At 36.7% G+C, this 19,920-nt stretch overlaps 1 pseudogene; it reads left to right on the top strand.

Moving 5' to 3' along the window:
- Positions 1 to 314: 314 nt before the first annotated feature.
- On the top strand, positions 315 to 2,298 carry LOC100616978 (claudin-6-like; annotated as a pseudogene).
- The last annotated feature ends 17,622 nt before the right edge of the window (positions 2,299 to 19,920 follow it).

The following is a 19,920-nucleotide window of genomic DNA, read 5'->3' as shown; positions in this document are numbered from 1 at the left end:
AGAGCATATCCAGGCACTTCTCAAAAGAAGAAAAGAAAGAAATCAAATATTACCTAAAAGAAATGCTCCAAATCATTGATAAGAGATATACAGATTTTTTAAAGTTTGAGGAACTTTCTGGGAAGATGCCAGAATAGATCAGAAGATTACCTTACTCTCCAAATTCCCCCATAAATGTTTAAAAATGGTGCCCCCGGGTGAACTTTAAGGTGGCAAAAGTGATTGAGAGTCAGGGAGAAACAATTGCCCAATGTGAGACAACTTGAGAAGAAGATGGGGGGTTCTAGATAGCTGTCTAAAGACCAAATAAACAGATGACAGGTCCTGGAGGCAGCTGTATAAGACTCAACTTCAACCATTTGACTGTGTGGGTGGCCCCAGAGAGAAAACCTGTACTGACTACATACTTTTATCAGACTGTGGCTGCAAAAGTGAGTACAGAATGGAGGGAACCCTAGGAGAATAGAGTTCCTGATGAGAATGCTATTTTTATCAGATCTGGGTCAAAGAGGGAATAAATAATATGTATAGACGGGCAACTTTTTTCTTAACTTCTAAGAAGATAAGAGGGCAAAGGATAAAGATTTAAAGAGGGAAACTTAGAAATGCATATAAATTGTTCATACTCTGCCCCTGCTCTCTGGCTGCACTCTCTTCTTTCCAACATGTGGTAGAGGCATGGAGAGAGAGAGAACTTGTAAGCCAAGATGCAAGAAAACAAGCTGGGGACCTGACCTGTCAATCAAGAAGAAGGTTCCAAATGGAATGTTCCCAGGAGAGGCAGTTGGGGGTCTGGCCACAGAGGAGAAGAAGCAGGAGAAATTTAGGCTTTGATTCTGACTCTGGTTTTGGGAGTTGAAGCTGACCAGGGGAGAAACTGGAACTTTGGTTTTGATTCTCTCTGAGATTTGAGTCTGACTGAAGGGGAAGAAGCTGAAAACTGAGCCCGGTTAGCTTCTGTTCATTGGGTGAAAGACCCTTGTAGGGCTGGCTTGTTTTTTGGGCTTTTCTGATCAAGGAGAAACCTCTGTTCTCTCTGAGATTTGACTGACCAAGAGTTGCAGGAAAGCCAAGTTGAAGGAGAGACTTTTCTTGGTGGCTTTGTGAAAAAGAAAGAAGAGTTTAACTGTTGTCCTCCATCTCTGTCCCTCTGTCACAGTTGTGACTTCCTGAGCCCTCATAATCTTCATTTTAGATTAGGGAAACCCTCATCCCTCTTACCTCAGTTTCCCATCCTGTTTCCCAATAAACCCCCTGACTTGAAAAGGAAAAGAAAAGAGTATCTTTATACTTCACTCATGGGGGAGGGAAGAAGCCAAAGGCTTCAAGAAGAACTCTGAAGTGAGGGAGACAGGGAGGATAGGTGAAGGAGAGAGGGAGAGAGGGTAGGAGGAGATTAGGAGAAATATTGATCCACTAGTCATCAGTAGGGATCAGTAGGCAAACCCCAGAGCATTCTCCTTTAGTAGTATCCCTGTAGCAATATCCCCTGTGGCTCCATATCTCTCCATCTCTGTACTACCTCTACCTCCATTGTAACTAAGTACCATCAGGTGTGTCCCCATACATACTAGCAGTTCTCTCTAGTAAGCCAGAGCATATCAGTCTTTGCAACAAGTAATAGTGTCACACAGATTTACATTTCTATTTCAAAGGCAGGTCCTATCTAATCTTCCATCCATAGCTTCTGCTGACCTCTAGGTTGTAGGCATGGTCCTTTCATTGCTAGGCTGGAATAGTAACCCTTGTGTTCTGTGTTATGCCCATGTGGAAGATCACAGCCTTCACTGTCAGTAGCATTATAGTGGCCCAGGTGGTATGGAAAGACCTGTGAATGTCCTGTGTGGTGAAGAGCACTGGCCAGATGCAGTGCAAAGTGTATGATACCATGCAGCTAGAGCTCTCACAATTATCTGTCTGCTTCTGGGACTGGTAGGGCTGCTGGTCTACATTGCTGGAGACAAGTGTATCATATCTGTAGAAGATGAGGATGCCAAAGACCGTCTCGTATTGACTTCACTGCTCATTTTCCTCATCTCAGGAATCCTGATCCATGTATCTTGAACTGTTCTTGTGATCATCAGAAACTTTTACAACCCCCTGGTCTTAGAGTCTCAGAAAAGAGAGTTGGGGCACAGCCTATATGTCAGCTGGGCAGCTGCAGATCTTTTTCTACTAAGCAGAGGATTACTGTGCTGCACTTGTCCCAAAAGCAGCTCAAGGGGCACAGGCCATTATGTGGCCTGATATTCTGCTTCTGTCCCTCCTCCAGGGAGCTCCCAAGGTCCTTCTGAGTAATCCAGCCAAGAATTATGTATAAATCTGGAAGGAGGAAAGGTTCAGAGAGCAAAGAACTCCCTAAGGTTAGGGAGGTCCTCATTCCCCTGCTTTCCTCTCAAGAAGTCTTGAAAAATTTTTTTGTTTGTTTATATAGAGATTGTTTATAGAGAGATAAGAGAGGGACTTAGAGAAGGGTAAATAGATTAACAACTAGAAAGGTAAAAGGAGGAAAAAAGAGAAAGGAACATTGAAAGGTCAGGGGAGGGAAATAAAGGTAGGTCTGAAGAAGGGGTGAAGACTGGATAAGTAGTGGCTAGAGAAAAATTCTATTTCTAATGAGGAATAAGATTTAAAAAGTGACAAAGAAGGAAAAACAGTGAGGTAAAATAAAATTGAGAGAAATACACAAATAATAATTATAATTTTTAATGTAAATGGGGTGAATTTACCCACAAAATAGAAATGGATAGCAGAATTCAATTAAAAACCAAAACCCAACAATATGCTGCTTTTAAGAAACTCTTTAAAAATGAGATACATACATAAAGTAAAAATAGAGGGAATGACATAAAATATATTGTACTTCAACTGACAAAAAAGCAGAGGAAACAATAGAGAGTTAAAACTGAAATGGATCTAGATAAAAGAGATAAACAAGGGCACTAATTTATGTTTAAACAGTACCTTAGATAATAAGGCATTATCAATGCTTAACATATATGCACCAATATTATAGCATCAATTTTTAAAAGGAAAAGCTAGAAGAACTATAAATAGAAGTGAGAAATATAAACCTTCCTCTCTTAGAACTGGATAAATCTAAATTTAAAATTAATAAGAAAGAAGTTAAGGAAATCAATAAAATCTTAGACAATCTAGAGAGAATTGTACAGAAATATAAAGGAATATACTTTTTTTATTGGTGGTACATGGTATTGTTACAAAAATTAACCATATATTAAGACACAAACATTTTGTAATTAATGAAAAAAAGAAATATTAATTAATTGCATCTTTTTCAGATCATAATGCAATAAAAACTATCTTGAATAAGGAACCATGGGATCAGAATAAGAACTAATTGGAGAAATCAGCTAGATTGCTCAGTAGATAGACAGCCAGGCCTAGAGATGAGAGGTCCTAGGTTCAAATCTGGTCTCAAATACTTCCTAGCTGTGTGACCCTTGGCAAGTCACTTAACCCCCATTGCCTATCCCTCTCCACTCTTCTGCCTTAAAACCAACAGTAATAATTCTAAAAGGGAAGGGAAGGGTTTAAAAAAAAGAATTGAAAACTTAATAACAATCTTAAAGAATGAGTAGGTTAGAGAATAAAAACAATAAATAGTTTTATTAAAGAAAATTCTGATAATGAGATAATATAACAAAAACTATGAGATAAAAAACAGTAATTAAAGGAAAATATGAATCTCTAAATGCTTATATCAATAAAATATAGAAATAACAGCTGAATGAACTGGGTATAAAAATTAGAAAAAGGATGAATTTTAAATCCCCAACACTAAATCAGAAATCCTATAAATTAAAGGTAAAATTATCAAAAGTGAACATAAATTTAATGAACAAAAACTAAGAATTGGTTTTATGGAAAAAACCCCAACAAAATAGATATCATTGGTTAATATGTTAAAAGAGAGAGAGAGAAGAGAAGAGAACTTCCGGGTAAGCATGGTGGCAGTTTAGATGTGGCTCGCTTCCCCTCCTCTGCCCCAATGAGACAGACGACCTCAAAAGACCCCCAAAAATCCATCCTCATAAGAACGGAGGAATCCCACAGTAGGGTGCAGCACTGAAGGTACATAGGATTCAGGCATTTCCACACAATAAAAAAATAAAATAAAAAATAAAAAAAAAATAAATAAAAGATCCCGGGGGCAGCTGGGTAGCTCAGTGAATTGAGAGCTAGCCCTAGAGACTGGAGGTCCTAGGTTCAAATCTGGCCTCAGACACTTCCCAGCTGTGTGACCCTGGGCAAGTCACTTGACCCCCATTGCCTACCCTTACCACTCTTCTGCCTTGGAGCCAATACACAGTATTGACTCCAAGACGGAAGGTAAGGGTTTAAAAAATAAATAAATAAATAAATAGATAGATAGATAGATAGATAGATAGATAGATAGATAGATAGATAGATAGATAGATAAATGAATAGATAAATAAATAAATAAATAAATAAATAAATAAATAAATAAATAAATAAATAAAGATCCCAACCAAACCTGAACTGACCTACCCTCCCCCACCACACAGAGTTAAAGTCAGCATGCACCAGAATCAACAAGTGAGGGAGAGGCACCCCAGGACTGAGAAACTGGCAGCTCCGGGTCTGGGAAGCTGACTAAGACCACCAAGGACTTGCCGCTATGAGCAGTAACACCCGAAACCCCAGCAGGCAGGCAAGGGGAGCTCAGATCTCGGGTGCTGAGAACCAGCGTGCCATAATCAACAAGTATGTGAAAGGGCACCCCTGAAGTGAGCAAGGGGCACCTACAGGTCTTGGGAGTTAACTAAGAACACCAAGGACTTACCCCTGAGAGCATTAACACCTGAAATGCCAGCAGGGAGGGGAGGGCAGACCTTGGGCTCCCCCAAGAAGGCAGCACAGCTGTGGAGAATCGAGAATTTGCCCGAGGCAAAAACCTTGATCATTAGACCCATACACAGAGAGCCAGCCCTCCTCACTCACTCAGATTTCTGACTGGAAAGGGGAGAAAAAAACCATAGAGATGGCAAACAGTGCCCAGGAACAACATCCCAACACCAAGAAAAGCAAGAAGAAGGGGTTGACTTTGGATACTTTTTACGGAGGAAAAATACAGAATACAGAGGAAATAGCAGAAGAGGAAACCCAAATAAATGTTCCAAAACCTTCCAAAAGAAATGGAAATTGTACAGAAGCTCTTGAAGAATTTAAACTGGAGGTTCTTAAAAAGATGGAAGCCTTCTGGCAGGAAAAATGGGAAATAATGCAAAGGGAATTCAACAATCTGAGGGACAAAACACCCAACTGAAGAAACATCTGAAAGCCCCCAAAAGCAGGACAGACCAAAGTGAAAAGGAAAAACAGTCATTAAAGGTCAGAATCAGGCAACTGGAAGACAATCATCTTGCAAAAGAGAAAAAATTAATAAAGCAAAGTCAAAAGACTAAGAAATTAGAAGATAACATAAAATATCTCACTGACAAGGTGACAGACCTGGAACACAGAGGAAGGAGAGACAATCTGAGAATCATTGGTCTACCTGAAAAGCCAGAAATAAGAAATCTTGATATCATAATACAAGATATCATCCAAGAAAACTGCCCTAAGGTTCTAGAACAAGGGGGCAAAATAGGCATTGAAAGAGTTCATAGAACACCCTCTACACTAAATCCCCAAAAGACAACTCCCAAGAATGTAATTGCCAAATTCCAAAGCTTTCAAGCAAAAGAAAAAATCCTACAAGAAGCCAAAAAGAGTCAATTTAGATACAAAGGAGTACCAATCAGGATCACACAAGACCTGGCAACTTCCACACTGAATGACCGCAAGGCCTGGAACATGATATTCAGAAAGGCAAGAGAACTTCAACCAAGAATCACCTATCCATCAAAACTGACTATATACTTCCAGGGGAAAGTATGGGCATTCAACAAAATAGAAGATTTTCAAGTATTTGTAAAGAAAAGACCAGAACTCTGTGGAAAGTTTGACATCCAAACACAAAGACCAACAGAAACATGAAAAGGTAAATATGAAGGAAAGGAAGGAAAGTTTATTCAAACTCTCTTCTATAAGGACTACATTTATATCAAATTATATATAGGGAAATGTAATGTGTAACTCTCAAAAATTGTATGCATTATTAGAGTAATTAGAAGAATCACTCATAATGAAAGATTGGGGCATTAAGACAATATGGAGAAAGGGGAGGAAAGAAAGAAAAATGGAGAGGGGAATTGTTGATGGTACTAAGGTATACTTGAAGAAATAGAAAAAATTAAATAGAATAATCTTTCTCACACAAAGATACACATGGGAAGGGGAGGGGAAGAATTCTCCTATAAGAAGGAGAGGAAGAGAGTGCTAATTGGTATTACTTAAACTTTACTCTCAGGGAAATCAACTCTGAGAGGGAAGAGCATTTAGATCCATTGGGATCTTGAATTCTATATTATCCAACAGGGTAAGGGAGAAGGGAAAATTAAGGGGGGCAGAGGTGAGGGAGTATAAAAAGGGAGGGAATGAGAGGGGGAAGGGAAGTTAACAGACCAAAAAAAAACCAAGAAGGGAACAAAAAGGGAGGGGCTAGAAAGGGAAGCATATCAAGGGAGGGGACTAGGGGGACTGATTTAAAGTAAACCACTGGTTTAAAAGGTTATAGCAAAAGAAGAAAGGTCAGAATTAGGGGAGGATAGCAAAATGCCAGGGAATTCACAAGTGACAAAAATAATTTTGAACATGAATGGAATGAACTCACCCATAAAATGCAGAGTGGATTAGAATCCAAAACCCTACCATATGTTGTCTTCAAGAAACACACATGAGGCGGGTAGATACTCACAAGGTCAGAATTAAAGGATGGAGTAAGACCTTTTGGGCCTCAACTGATAGAAAGAAGCCAGGAGTTGCAATTATGATATCTGACAAAGCCAAAGCAAAAATAGACCTGATTAAAAGGGATAGGGAAGGTAAATACATCCTGTTAAAAGGGAGTTAGACAGTGAGGAAATATCACTAATCAACATGCATGCACCAAATGGTATAGCACCCAAATTTCTAATGGAGAAACCAGGAGAATTGAAGGAGGAAATAAACAGTAAAACTATATTAGTGGGAGACCTGAACCAACCACTATCAAATTTAGATAAATCAAATCAAAATATAAATAAGAAAGAGGTAACAGATGTGAATGAAATCTTGGAAAAATTAGAGTTAATAGATATATGGAGAAAAATAAATAGGGACAAAAATAAACACACCTTCTTTCCAGCAGTACATGGTACATTCACAAAAATTGACCATATACTAGGGTGTAAAAACATGGCAAACAAGTGCAGAAAAGAAGAAATAATAAATGTGACCTTTTCAGATCATAAGGCAATAAAAATAATGATCAGTAAGGGTACGTGGAGAGCCAAATAAAAAATTAATTGGAAATTAAATAATATGATACTCCAAAATTGGTTAGTTAGAGAACAAATCATAGAAACAATTAATAATTTCATTGAAGAAAATGACAATGGTGAGACATCCTCTCAAACCTTATGGGATGCAGCCAAAGCAGTACTCAGAGGAAAATTCATATCCTTGAGTGCATATATTAACAAATTAGGGTGGGCAGAGATCAATGAATTGGACATGCAAAAAAAAAAAAACAACCTGAAAGCAAACAAATTAAAACCCCCCCAGAATAAAACCAAATTAGAGATCCTAAAAATTAAGGGAGAAATTAATAAAATCTAAAGTGATAGAATTATCAAACTAATAAATAAGACCAGAAGCTGGTACTTTGAAAAAACAAACAAAATAGACAAAGTACTGGCCAATCTAATTTTAAAAAGGAAAGAAGAAAAGCAAATTAACAGTATCATAGATGAAAAGGGAGACCTCACCTCCAATGAAGAGGAAACCAAGGCAATCATTAAAAACTACTTTGCCCAATTATATGGCAATAAATATGCCAATCTAGGTGATATGGATGAATATTTACAAAAATATAAATTGCCTAGACTAACAGAAGAAGAAATGGAAATCTTAAATAATCCCATATCAGAAAAAGAAATCCAACAGGCCATCAAAGAACTGCCTAAGAAAAATCTCCAGGGCCTGATGGATTCACAAGTGAATTCTCTCAAACATTCAAAGAACAGCTAACCCCAATACTATACAAACTATTTGACATAATAATCAAAGAGGGAGTTCTACCAAATTCCTTTTATGACACAAATATGGTACTGATTCCAAAGCCAGGCAAGTCAAAAACGGAGAAAGAAAATTACAGACCAATCTCCCTAATGAATATAGATGCAAAAATCTTAAACAGGATCTAGCAAAAAGACCCCAGCAAGTGATCAGGAGGGTCATTCATGCAAGGATGGCTCAATATTAGGAAAACCATTCACATAATTGACCATATCAACATGCAAACCAACAAAAATCACATGATTATCTCAATAGATGCAGAAAAAGCCTTTGATAAAATACAACACCCATTCCTATTGAAAACACTACAAAGTATAGGAATAGAAGGGTCTTTCCTAAAAATAATAGACAATATATATCTATAACCATCAGCAAACATTATCTGCAATGGGGATAAACTAGATACATTCCCAATAAGATCAAAAGTGGAACAAGGATGTCCATTATCACTGTTATTATTTAACATTGTACTAGAAACAGTAGCAATAGCAATTAGAGAAGAAAAAGAAATCGAAGGCATTAAAATAGGCAAGGAGGAGGCAAGTTATTGCTCTTTGCGGATGATACGATAGTCTACTTAAAAAATTCTAGAGAATCAACTAAAAAGCTAGTGGAAATAATCAACAACTTTAGCAAAGTAGCAGGATACAAAATAAACCCACATAAGTCATCAGCATTTCTATATTTCCAACACATCACAGCAGCAGGAAATAGAAAGAGAAATCCCATTCAAAATCACCTGAGACAATATAAAATACTTAGGAATCTATCTGCTGAGACAAACACAGGAACTATATGAACACAACTACAAAACACTCTCCACACAACTAAAACTGGATCTGAGCAATTGGAAAAATATTAACTGCTCATGGATAGGATGAGCCAATATAATAAAAATGACCATCCTACCCAAACTTATCTATTTACTTAGTGCCATACCCATCGAACTTCCAAAAAACTTCTTTACAGAATTAGAAAAAACCATAACAACGTTCATTTGGAAGAACAAAAGATCAAGGATATCCAGGGAAATAATGAAAAAAAAAATGTGAAGGAAGATGACCTTGCAATCCCAGATCTCAAACTATACTATAAAGCAGTGGTCATCAAAACAATTTGGTACTGGCTAAGAGACAGAAAGGAAGATCAGTGGAATAGACTTGGGGTAAGGGACCTCGGCAAACAGTCTATGACAAATCTAAAGACCTTAGCTTTGGGGACAAAAATCCACTATTTGATAAAAATTGCTGGGAAAATTGGAAGACAGTGTGGGAGACATTAGTCTTGGACCAACACCTCACACCCTACACCAAGATAAATTCAGAATGGGTGAATGACCTGAACATAAAGAAGGAAACTATAAGTAAATTAGGTGAACACAAAATAGTATATTTGTCAGGCCTTTGGGAAGGGAATAATTTTAAAACCAAGCAAGACTTAGAAAGAGTCACAAAATGTAAAATAAATAATTTTGACTACATCAAATTAAAAAGTTTCTGTACAAGCAAAACAAATGTAACCAAAATCAGAAGGGAAATAACAAACTGGGAAACAATCTTCATAATAAAAAACTCCGACAAAGGTCTAATTACTCAAATTTATAAAGAGCTAAACCAATTGTACAAAAAATCAAGCTATTCCCCAATTGATAAATGGGTAAGGGACATGAATAGGCAATTTTCAGTTAATAAAATCAAAACTATTAATAAGCACATGAAAAAGTGCTCTAAATCTCTTATAATCAGAGAGATGCAAATCAAAACAACTCTGAGGTGTCACCTCAAACCTAGCAGATTGGCTAACATGACAGCAACAGAAAGTAATGAATGCTGGAGGGGATGTAGCAAAGTAGGGACATTAATTCATTGCTGGTGGAGTTGTAAATTGATCCAACCATTCTGGAGAGCAATTTGGAACTATGCCCAGAGGGCGATAAAAGACTGTCTGCCCTTTGTTCAAGCCATTGCACTGCTGGGTTTGTACCCCAAAGAGATTATAAGGAAAAAGACATGTACAAGAATATTCATAGCTGCGCTTTTTGTAGTGACAAAAAATTGGAAAATGAGGGGATGTCCTTCAATTGGGGAATGGCTGAACAAATTGTGGTATCTGTTGGTGATGGAATACTATTGTGCTCAAAGGAATAATAAAGTGGAGGAATTCCATGGAGACTGGAACAACCTCCAGGAAGTGATGCAGAATGAGAGGAGCAGAACCAGGAGAACATTGTACACAGAGACTGACACATTGTGGTACAATTGATGGTAATGGACTCCTCCATTGGTGGTAATGCAATGACCCTGAACAACTTATAGGGGTACAGGAGAAAAAACACTATCCACATCCAGAGGGAAAACTGTGGGAGTAAAAACATTAAAGAAAAACTACAGCTTAATGACATGGGTCAAAGGAGATATGGATGGGGAAATAGACTCCAAATGAACATCCTATTGCAAATACCAACAACATGGAAAGAGGTTCTGATCAAGAACACAGGCAATACCCAGTCAAACTGCGCATTGGCAATGGGAGGGGTGGGGGAGGGGAAGGAGGGAAATAAAATGCTTTTTGTAACCAAGGGAAAAAAAATTAGGAGGAAAACCAGGAGATCTAGTGGTGTCCTAATAACCTACTGAGAAGATAGTATCAAGGAAAAGAAAGTGATCAACAAAGCATCAAAGGCTATAGAGAGGTCACGGACAACGAGGATGGAAAAAAGACTACTGGATTTGGCAACCAAGAAATAATTAATAACTTTTGACACAGCGGTTTCTTTTTTTTTTTTACTGAAATGTGATGTAAAATTCTTTATTTTTTTCTTTCTTTAAAAAAAAGCACACATACACACAAACACAACACATCACAAAAGGAAATACTATGAATATGTCATACAAAGAGCTTTAGCAATGTACCAAGTATACTGCATGCTGGGAAAATACAGCCAAACACACCAAAGATCATGAAATCAAACTCAAAACTGGCATAAACCCGAATAAATTACATCTAGCAAGGAGAAGGCATGCAAGCGAGCCATTGAGAATGCTTTTGAGAACAGAACATCAGGAAGTAATAACAGGAACTTAAGGAATTTAGCTATTATTATCATTAATTTAAACTTTGTGTCCAGACAAAAATTGGAAAGTAGAGAGGATTCCAAAAGACAGAAAGGATTATATTGTCTACATAAAATTGAAAAGTTCTGGTATAGATTCAGTGCAGTTAAATGAGAAGCAAAACAAGTAATAAGGGAGGAACAAAGAAATCTTCACAGCAAGGTTCTCTGATACATCTGAGATCTGAGATATGAAGTATATGGGAAATTATTTTAAACCTATAAAAACAAGTCATTTAATAGAATCAAAAGTCCATCTTTAATACATGCCTCCATTTCTCTCTTTTTTACCCCTTACAGTCTTGATTCTGACCTTGCTATTTCATTGAAACTGCTGTGTCCAAAAACACACAGAGTTTAAAAAAGCAGTGAGTGCATTATTTAAAGGATGACCCATATATACCAATTTTCAACATTAAAGAGACAAAACTCAGAAGGCACAATTTTATTTAACTTTCCACTTGGTTCCACATAATGCTATTGTGGTGAAGTAACCAAAGAATTCTCCCCTCCCAGATCGACGGGTCCAGTTCCTGAATTAATATTTCCTGATCATTTCTACATAAGAGAATCAAATTTGTATGAAAAGAATGCACTTACTCTTCTTACTTTTATTTTTTGTTAAGAAAAAAAAAAGATTCTGCCTGCATCAATATCTTGTTTTGGCTTCGTCCCCTCTAAAAGGAAAACAACAACAACACCTCATCTTTAACGGTTAATGATTTCAACAAGGTTGATGTTTACTCTCAGATGTTTTCACTAGTGAATTTAGCCCTCTTTGAGAAAGCTTGTACAGAAAAAGTGAACATATATTTTATGGGAAAATTTAAGGAAATTTAAGGTTTGCAAAGTTCTTAACCTTGTTATATCATTTGATTCACACAACAGCCCTATGAGGAGTGTTATAATTATCCTCATTTTACAGATAAGGGAACTGAGACTGAGGTGATTAAGTGACTTGTCCAGAATCAGAGATAGAGGTTAAGGCAAGATTTGAATTGTCTGCGTCTTGGCTCCAAGTTCTATGCTCCATTCACTGTACCACTTGGATGCCAATATTTTAGTGATGAAATGAATTTTTTTCCTTACTCTTCTAATTTTATTATGATACAATATTTTATAGCTAGATTATTTATTCATTTGGAGTACATTCAGCTATATACTGAGAGATTTTTGTCTAAACCTAATTTCTCTCAGGCTGCTTTCCAGTTTTCTCAACATGTAATTGAATAGTGAAATTGTTACTCTGACACTTGGGGTCTTTTGAATTTACCATATATTAAGAGGTTTTTATGTTGAATGTCCTCATTAATTGGTTTTTCTAGTTTTTAGTACCAACTAGTTTTGTGTGATTAGTGCTTCATAGCCTAGTTTTAAATCTGGTACTATTAGACCCATTTCCTTCCCACTTGCCTTTTTTTCCCAGATAAATGCTACTTCTCTAAAATTGTCAATTGTTTAAATGAATTTTTAGTTGACTACCTATGATTCTTTATGAAGTCTTTCACATCATCTGCAGAAAGGGTTCCTTTTATTTCCTCTTTACCTATGTTTAGTCCCTCAACTTCTTTTTTTCTTGTCTTATTGCTAAAACTAGGATTTCTATTACTGTTAAAGGTCTGAAAAGTTCTTTCTCTTAAATAGCAGTAATAAAGAATATCCTTACTGGACCCTCATCAGAATTTATGGAGCTGAACCTGAACTCAGAACTTTTCATAAAAAAAAAAAACTCCCTAAAACTGAAGAGAGGAGGGTAGAGCCAAGGTGGCAGAATAGAAGCAAGGAAAGCGCAAAACCACCATGAGAATCCTGTACAACTGTTACAGATAAAAGAGTGTTTGCCTTAAACTGTGACTTAGAAAATATGGTTTCAAATTAAAAATATAGTGGTAGCCATGGGAAAATTCCCAAATATTAAATATACCCAAGTCAGCTGGGTTTTATAGAGATTTTAATTAATACAAATTAAGGAATTAATCAAAGGGAGAGAGAGAGTAAGAGGAAATAATGAGAAAAAGGCTAGGCCAGCCTAGGCCAAAGCCTTAAGAGAGAGATCAGTCAGTCTTTAATCCACTCACCACAAGATTTGTCCCAAGCAAGATTCTAGTGTTCAGAGAGACCCTCCAGTTTAGCTCCTGAGCTCCACTTCAGCTTCCAAGGCTGAATTCTCCCCCTTTCAGAGGCCTTCTGGCCTCCTTTTAAAGAGAATTTTCTCCTATGTCACCTCCCCTAAGTTTTTACATCTACCAATCACAGTAGACATTTTCACAGGACTAACCATTCTTAATTCACACCTGAGTAGACTAAAACTTCACACCTCTTTAGTTAAGCTTGTCCCTTGCAAGTTTGCAAGTTGCCTGACCTTTTAGTGATTAATTTGAACTTCATAGGTACTTTGCACCCTTTTGTATTAGATCTAAAAATAGACCTAGCTTAAAGGCTTTTGCCTCACTATAAGTATGGGTTAAGTACTTTTTCATTGTTCAGTAAGGAGTTTACAACTTTATCTTCCCTTAAAGTATGCTTAAGTATGGGTGGAGTAATGTAAAGTTCTCACATTCCTGATCAAGTACCTTCATTGTTTAAAATGGGGAATGGTCTTAACCAAATGTTCTAAGGTAGAGTCTGAGAATTTGTAACATTCACAAGTCTGAGAAATTTTAAGATTCACACAACCAATCTTAAAATAATGCCACAAAATGAATACTGGAGTAAAAGAACCTATAAGGAAACAGAGTGAAGCAACTTTCATGTAGAGAACAACTTCAAAGGTAGGCAGAGTGATTCTGATTCACTAGGGTGAGAGGGGAGCACAGCCAGCAGGAGGCTACAACAAGGAGTAGGATTCAAGCCAATAGCAAGCCCCACCACCATACAACTACTCTTCCAGGTTCTGTACCTGCACTCAAGCCAACATCCCAACCCTGAGACCCTGCCCAAGTCAACAGCAGTATAACCCAACAAACACCCTGTAAAGTGCCAAACAAGCCTGCAGTAAGGTCCAGAATTCCAGCATAGCAATCTGCACTATGTGCCTGATCTGTGTTAGCCCAGAGCAAGGCCAGGAGCCCCAAAGAGGACATTCCCCTTTGGGAGCCCAGAGCTAGCATTTTCCAAAGTTCAAGGCAGAACCCAAGGACAAGGAAGTCCACAATGTGCCTGAACTGATAAAGCCCAGAGTGAGAACAAAAGCCCCAGCCCAAGCCTGAGGCTAGACTTTAAGTCATCAGAAGTCTCAGAAGGTAATTGAATCAGCAGTGGAAAGTGGCTCTCAGAGCTTTCAACTGTTATGGTGGCATTGTAAAAGGGGAAGGAGACAAGAGGAAACATAAATATTTTTAAATTTATTGATGAGAGAGGGAAAGGAAGGAGGGTAACAAGGGAGAAGGAAGTACTTAATCTAATTCCCAAACCTAAATTCCCTTAATAATATCCTAATATCTAACTTATCTAGGCTAATTAAATTAAGTCCCCCCCCCCAACAAAACTTCACAAAACAGAGTCCAGGAAATGTGCAAAGATCTCAAAGGAAATGTCCAAAGTAGGTCCAGCAGAGAAGTGGTGCTTCTTTGATAAAGCTGGTATCTTACAAAGTGCCAGAAACCTTGTAGAAAATATGGAAATCTCCACTATCTCCAAAAACTTCCCCAGGATACTATTGGTTTTTTTTTTTTTCAGTTTGGACCTTAGAATCTTGACCCAGGCTCCCATGTGATTCTGTCACATGTCCCTGTCAATCAAATGCAGTTCATTTTACAAATTCTTTTGCAATCTTCCTTTCCTTACTACATTCCCCCCTTTGCACAAAGCATGAATCATATTAAAAACACTATTTTGGCATTTGTACACAACCTAAAATATTTATCAATTACCTAAACTAAGATATCTATCCAAAATAACAAACAACCTACACTCAACTATCTTAATGTAACAAATACTAACCTATTCTAAGGAATTTAACAAGGAAAAGGGAAAAGGGATTAAATAATGAACAAGTACAAATGTCAAACAGAAGCAAAAGCAAAACAAGCAAATAACATCAAACAAAAGATGAACATAACTTCCATGCAAACATAAAACTCAAAATACTACTACTGTCTGCTAATACACAACATTGTACTACTATTACAGTACATTAACATCTAACTTAGAAAAAATTTTTTTGAAAATTACAATAAACACATTGCATAAGTTTTACACTAAAATCAAACCAAACATTAAACTCACTTGTGCAAATACATGTAACAATAGACATAAATGAGCTATGTACATAATTTACATATATACATATAGTACATACAATATATAATGTATGCTATACACATGCACATATATACATTTATGTGTGTTTCATATTTACACATATGTTACATATATACATGTATTATAATACAATTAATTTACAATCCTATTATACACACTATTTACATATACTTACATATTTATTTACAATTTTGTTTAATATGTGATGTTTTATGTTATATATGATGTAGTACAAGTCAGTATCAAATTTTATTATCTTATCTATTAAATCCTAACTAATCCATATCTTCAAAATTCTTCTAACTAGATTACTATACTTAAACTAAATCTAAGTATCTAACTACATTTTGTTAGTAACTAGCTTATCTATAACTAATTATAACAACGTTAGTACCCTAACTATACATTGTTTCACTCATTTAAATAGTGATTCAATGTAACCTAACCATGTTTATGTTTTAAGTTTATGTTTTGTTAATGTTGTTACTTTTGCTATGTAATGTTGTTTTGCTAGTGTAAAGTCAGTGTTATGTAACTGTTGCACACAAAATATACTTACTACTACTTCAGATCTTTCCTTCTCTTCTCATCTCATCTTGCTTGAAGAATTCTTCTTCTGCAATTCCATAGTAGTAAATATATTTGTGTTTGTGTGTGAATAAACGCTATGTTGTTTTGTACTATAATACAAATTATTAATTCATTAGTCCATTAATCCTGTAATCCTCTTCATTGCAAATTTCCCAAAGTTTTTAAATTTATAAGTTTTCAGTCTTTTAACAATGTCCATTAATTCCTGAATTTTCCTCTTCATCTTCATTGTCCTCTTCTGTCCTCTTCCACAGGAATGGTCCTCTCCTTACTGATCTTTTTGACTACAAACTCAATTTGACTGATGATTCTAACTTTCTACAATTGCTTCTTCATTTTCTTCTTCAATGATTTGTACATTTTCATTATTAACACCATTAGCTAATTTTATATGTGAACAATGATACCATGAATCTCTACCCAAAACTTTTACATGGAGAAACTAATATAACAGTGTAAGGACCTAACCAACTCTCTTGTGTTGCTGATGTTTTAGCAAAATTTTTGACATAGACCATATCACCTGGTTTGTAATTATGCAGAGAATAATCCAAAGGACCAGTTTGAATTAATACTACTCCCATAACATGTAATTCTTTTAGTCTTTGTTGTAAAGCACTTAAGTAAGAAGCAAGTTGACAATCTCCTCCTAAGAGAGATGTACAGACTGTCTTACAAGTTTTTGCCTGTAGTGGAGTATGTCCAAAGAGCATTTCATATGATGATATACGTAAATTTGCTCTTGGTCTTGTATGTAGGTAAAACAAAGCTATGGGAAGAATATCTGACCATTTGAGATGAGTTTCAGCACAATCTTCCCCATCATAGTCTTTAGTTCCCTATTTACATGCTCCACCTGACCTGAACTTTGTGGGTGAGAAGAAACAAGATATTTTGGTGTTATTCCTAGATTCTCATAGATTCTTTTCAGGATGTCTTGAGTGAAATGAGATCCCTTATCAGAGTCTATTGTTAGTGGTACTCCAAATCTAGGTATAATCAACACTTTCACCACAAAGCTAGCTGTATTTGTATTCAATGTAAAAGTTTCAGACCATTTGGTCAATCTGTCAACAATTTCCAAGCAAAACTTGTATCTTCCAGCTTTTGGCATGCTGATGTAATCAATCTGCAGATTCTCAAATGGACAATATGCTAAAATCTACCACCTAAACCTTTCTGTCTGAATGCTCCTTGACTGAATTTTTGGCAAACAGAACAGCTTGAGCAGATCTTATTGGCTACAGTACTTATTCCAAGAGCTACCCATTGCCTCTTTATTGTGTCAATTACAGCTTGAGTACCAACATGACCTTGGATGGCTTGACACAAATAGGTATACAGGTCTTTTGGAAACAGAGGTTTTCCAGTATCTGCTAACCATATACCATGTTCTTTTCTTGCTCCAAACTTTTCCTTCCGTTTTTGTGTTTCTGAGTCTACATAAGTTTTTTCTAGATCATCAGATTCTAGAGTTGATAAGTTCATGACAGACACTGGAGTATTTTTTTTAAAACCCTTACCTTCCATCTTGGAGTCAATACTGTGTATTGGCTCCAAGGCAGAAGAGTGGTAAGGGCTAGGCAATGGGGGTCAAGTGACTTGCCCAGGGTCACACAGCTGGGAAGTGTCTGAGGCCAGATTTGAACCTAGGACCTCCTGTCTCTAGGGCTAGCTCTCAATCCACTGAGCTATCCAGCTGCCCCCGACACTGGTGTATTTTAAGCAGCAAATTTCACAGTTACATCAGCTCTATGATTTCCTTTAGTAACTGAATCCCTGCCATAACTGTGACTTCTACAATGGATTACCGCTAGCTGTTGAGGCTTCTGGATAGCATCCAACAACTCAGTTATTATGTCTGCATGACCAATTGGTTTTCCCAATGAAGTAATAAAACCTTATTGTTTTCAGATATTTCCTGTAGCATGACAAACAGAAAAAGCATAATGGGAATCTGTATAAATATTTTCACTTTTACCATCAGCCAGAATACATGCTTGCTTTAAAGCAACCAACTCTGTACCTTGAGCACTAAGGTTACTAGGTAATGCTCCATACCAGTGTCTAAAATTCTGTGACAACTGGCTGTGGTTGTCAACCACAATTAAATCTAAGAGAGGATATCATCAACAAAATGTACTATTTTACATTCCTTGAATGTTATTGTTTTAAGGTCTCTGTTCAAAATTTGTGAGAACTGACTCGGGGAATCACAGAAACCTTGCAGAAGACAAGTCCAAGTCCACTTAGTTTTCTCCCATGTAAAAGCAAAGATCTTTTGAGAATCCTCCTGAAACTGTATCAAGAAAAACACTGAACATAAATCTACCATGGTGAAATATCTTGCTTGACTTGGGGTGGAAGAAATTATAGCAGCTGGGCTTGGTCTTTATTACATGATTGTTTACAGCTCTCAGATCTTGGAAGAAACTGTAGGTGATTTTGCCATTTTGATCTAGCTTTGGATTTTTTATCATAAGTATAGGTGTATTATATTCCGAGAAGCATGGTATTATAATCCCTTCTTGAATTAAGGACTCAATGATAGGTCTGATACCTTATATAGCTTCTTTACTCAAAGGGTATTGTAAAGATAATTTTAGCATTGGGACTTAAAATCTAAATTTAATTTGGTCACCAGGGAAAATCCCAAATAATAAAATACCCAAGTCAGCTGGAAATTTTATGGTGATTTAATTGATATAATGGAGGAGATTAAGAAGAAGGCAGAAGGAAAGGGCTAGTACTGGGCAGGAAGATTAGGAGATCTAGAAAGTAAGTTTTTGAGTGTGAAGGAGGAAGGAATTAGCCTGAATTCCAAAAGGGCACAGCCAAGATGCCCAAACCTGAATCAGCTCAAGGGCAAACTCAACTTCAAACACAGACAAGTAACTGCCACCACTCCAAGATGTCAGAACGCCTAGCACGCTGCCAGCCAGAGTCGCCTCTCCAGGGAAAGAGGGTGAAAAGAGCCAGTGACGTGCCTTATATAGATGGTTTTACGTCACTTTCCTGCATCACATCTGTACCAATCATAGCTTAGATTGACTTAGGACAGCCCAGGGGTCTGTCCACTTTTTTCTGCACATGTCTGTTGAAAGCCATTTTTCTCAGATACTTAATCCTTGAGTTTAGTGAAGACCTTCCTAATATTGTTAAACTAAGGAGAGTGGAGAAATTTAGAGTTCCCAAGACCTGATTCTGTTAGTCCAAGTATCTCTATTGTGATTGATCAGGAAATAGCTGAATCAGATCTTCTAAAATAGGGTCTGATTGGAGTGGAATAGTTTTAAAATTCACAGTATTGAGGAACACAAGGAACTGATCCTTCCTTGGTTCTCAATGGAAGAGGTCCTTAAATGGGTGGTTATCATCTCCCATCCTTCTAGGAAGGATTTTTATTTCAAGCATAGTACTTTGTCTCTTCATGTATTTTATTGTTTAATTTATGACAAACATTCCCTCTTTTTTCCTCTCACCCTCATGTCAACCCCCTCCCATTTGTTATCCCTTTTCCAAGTTTTGGAATTTTCTTAATTTATTAGTCCTCTTTGCTTTCTGCCTTTACCTAGTTATTTAATTCTCCCATTTTTTTCTTCAGTCAAGGAAAGTAAATTTCCCCTTTCTCTCCTGTAAGTTTTTTTTAATAGCTTTTAAATTTTTCATTTTCTGTACCTTGTTATATAAAAAGATTTCTTTCCCTCATCCTTTTCATTATGTATCTTCAATTTCTGCTTATTCTAAAC

The sequence above is a fragment of the Monodelphis domestica genome, chromosome 5, assembly GCF_027887165.1.
Source record: "Monodelphis domestica isolate mMonDom1 chromosome 5, mMonDom1.pri, whole genome shotgun sequence".
Lineage (NCBI taxonomy): Eukaryota > Metazoa > Chordata > Mammalia > Didelphimorphia > Didelphidae > Monodelphis > Monodelphis domestica.
This window is presented reverse-complemented; position numbering and strand designations above follow the sequence as displayed.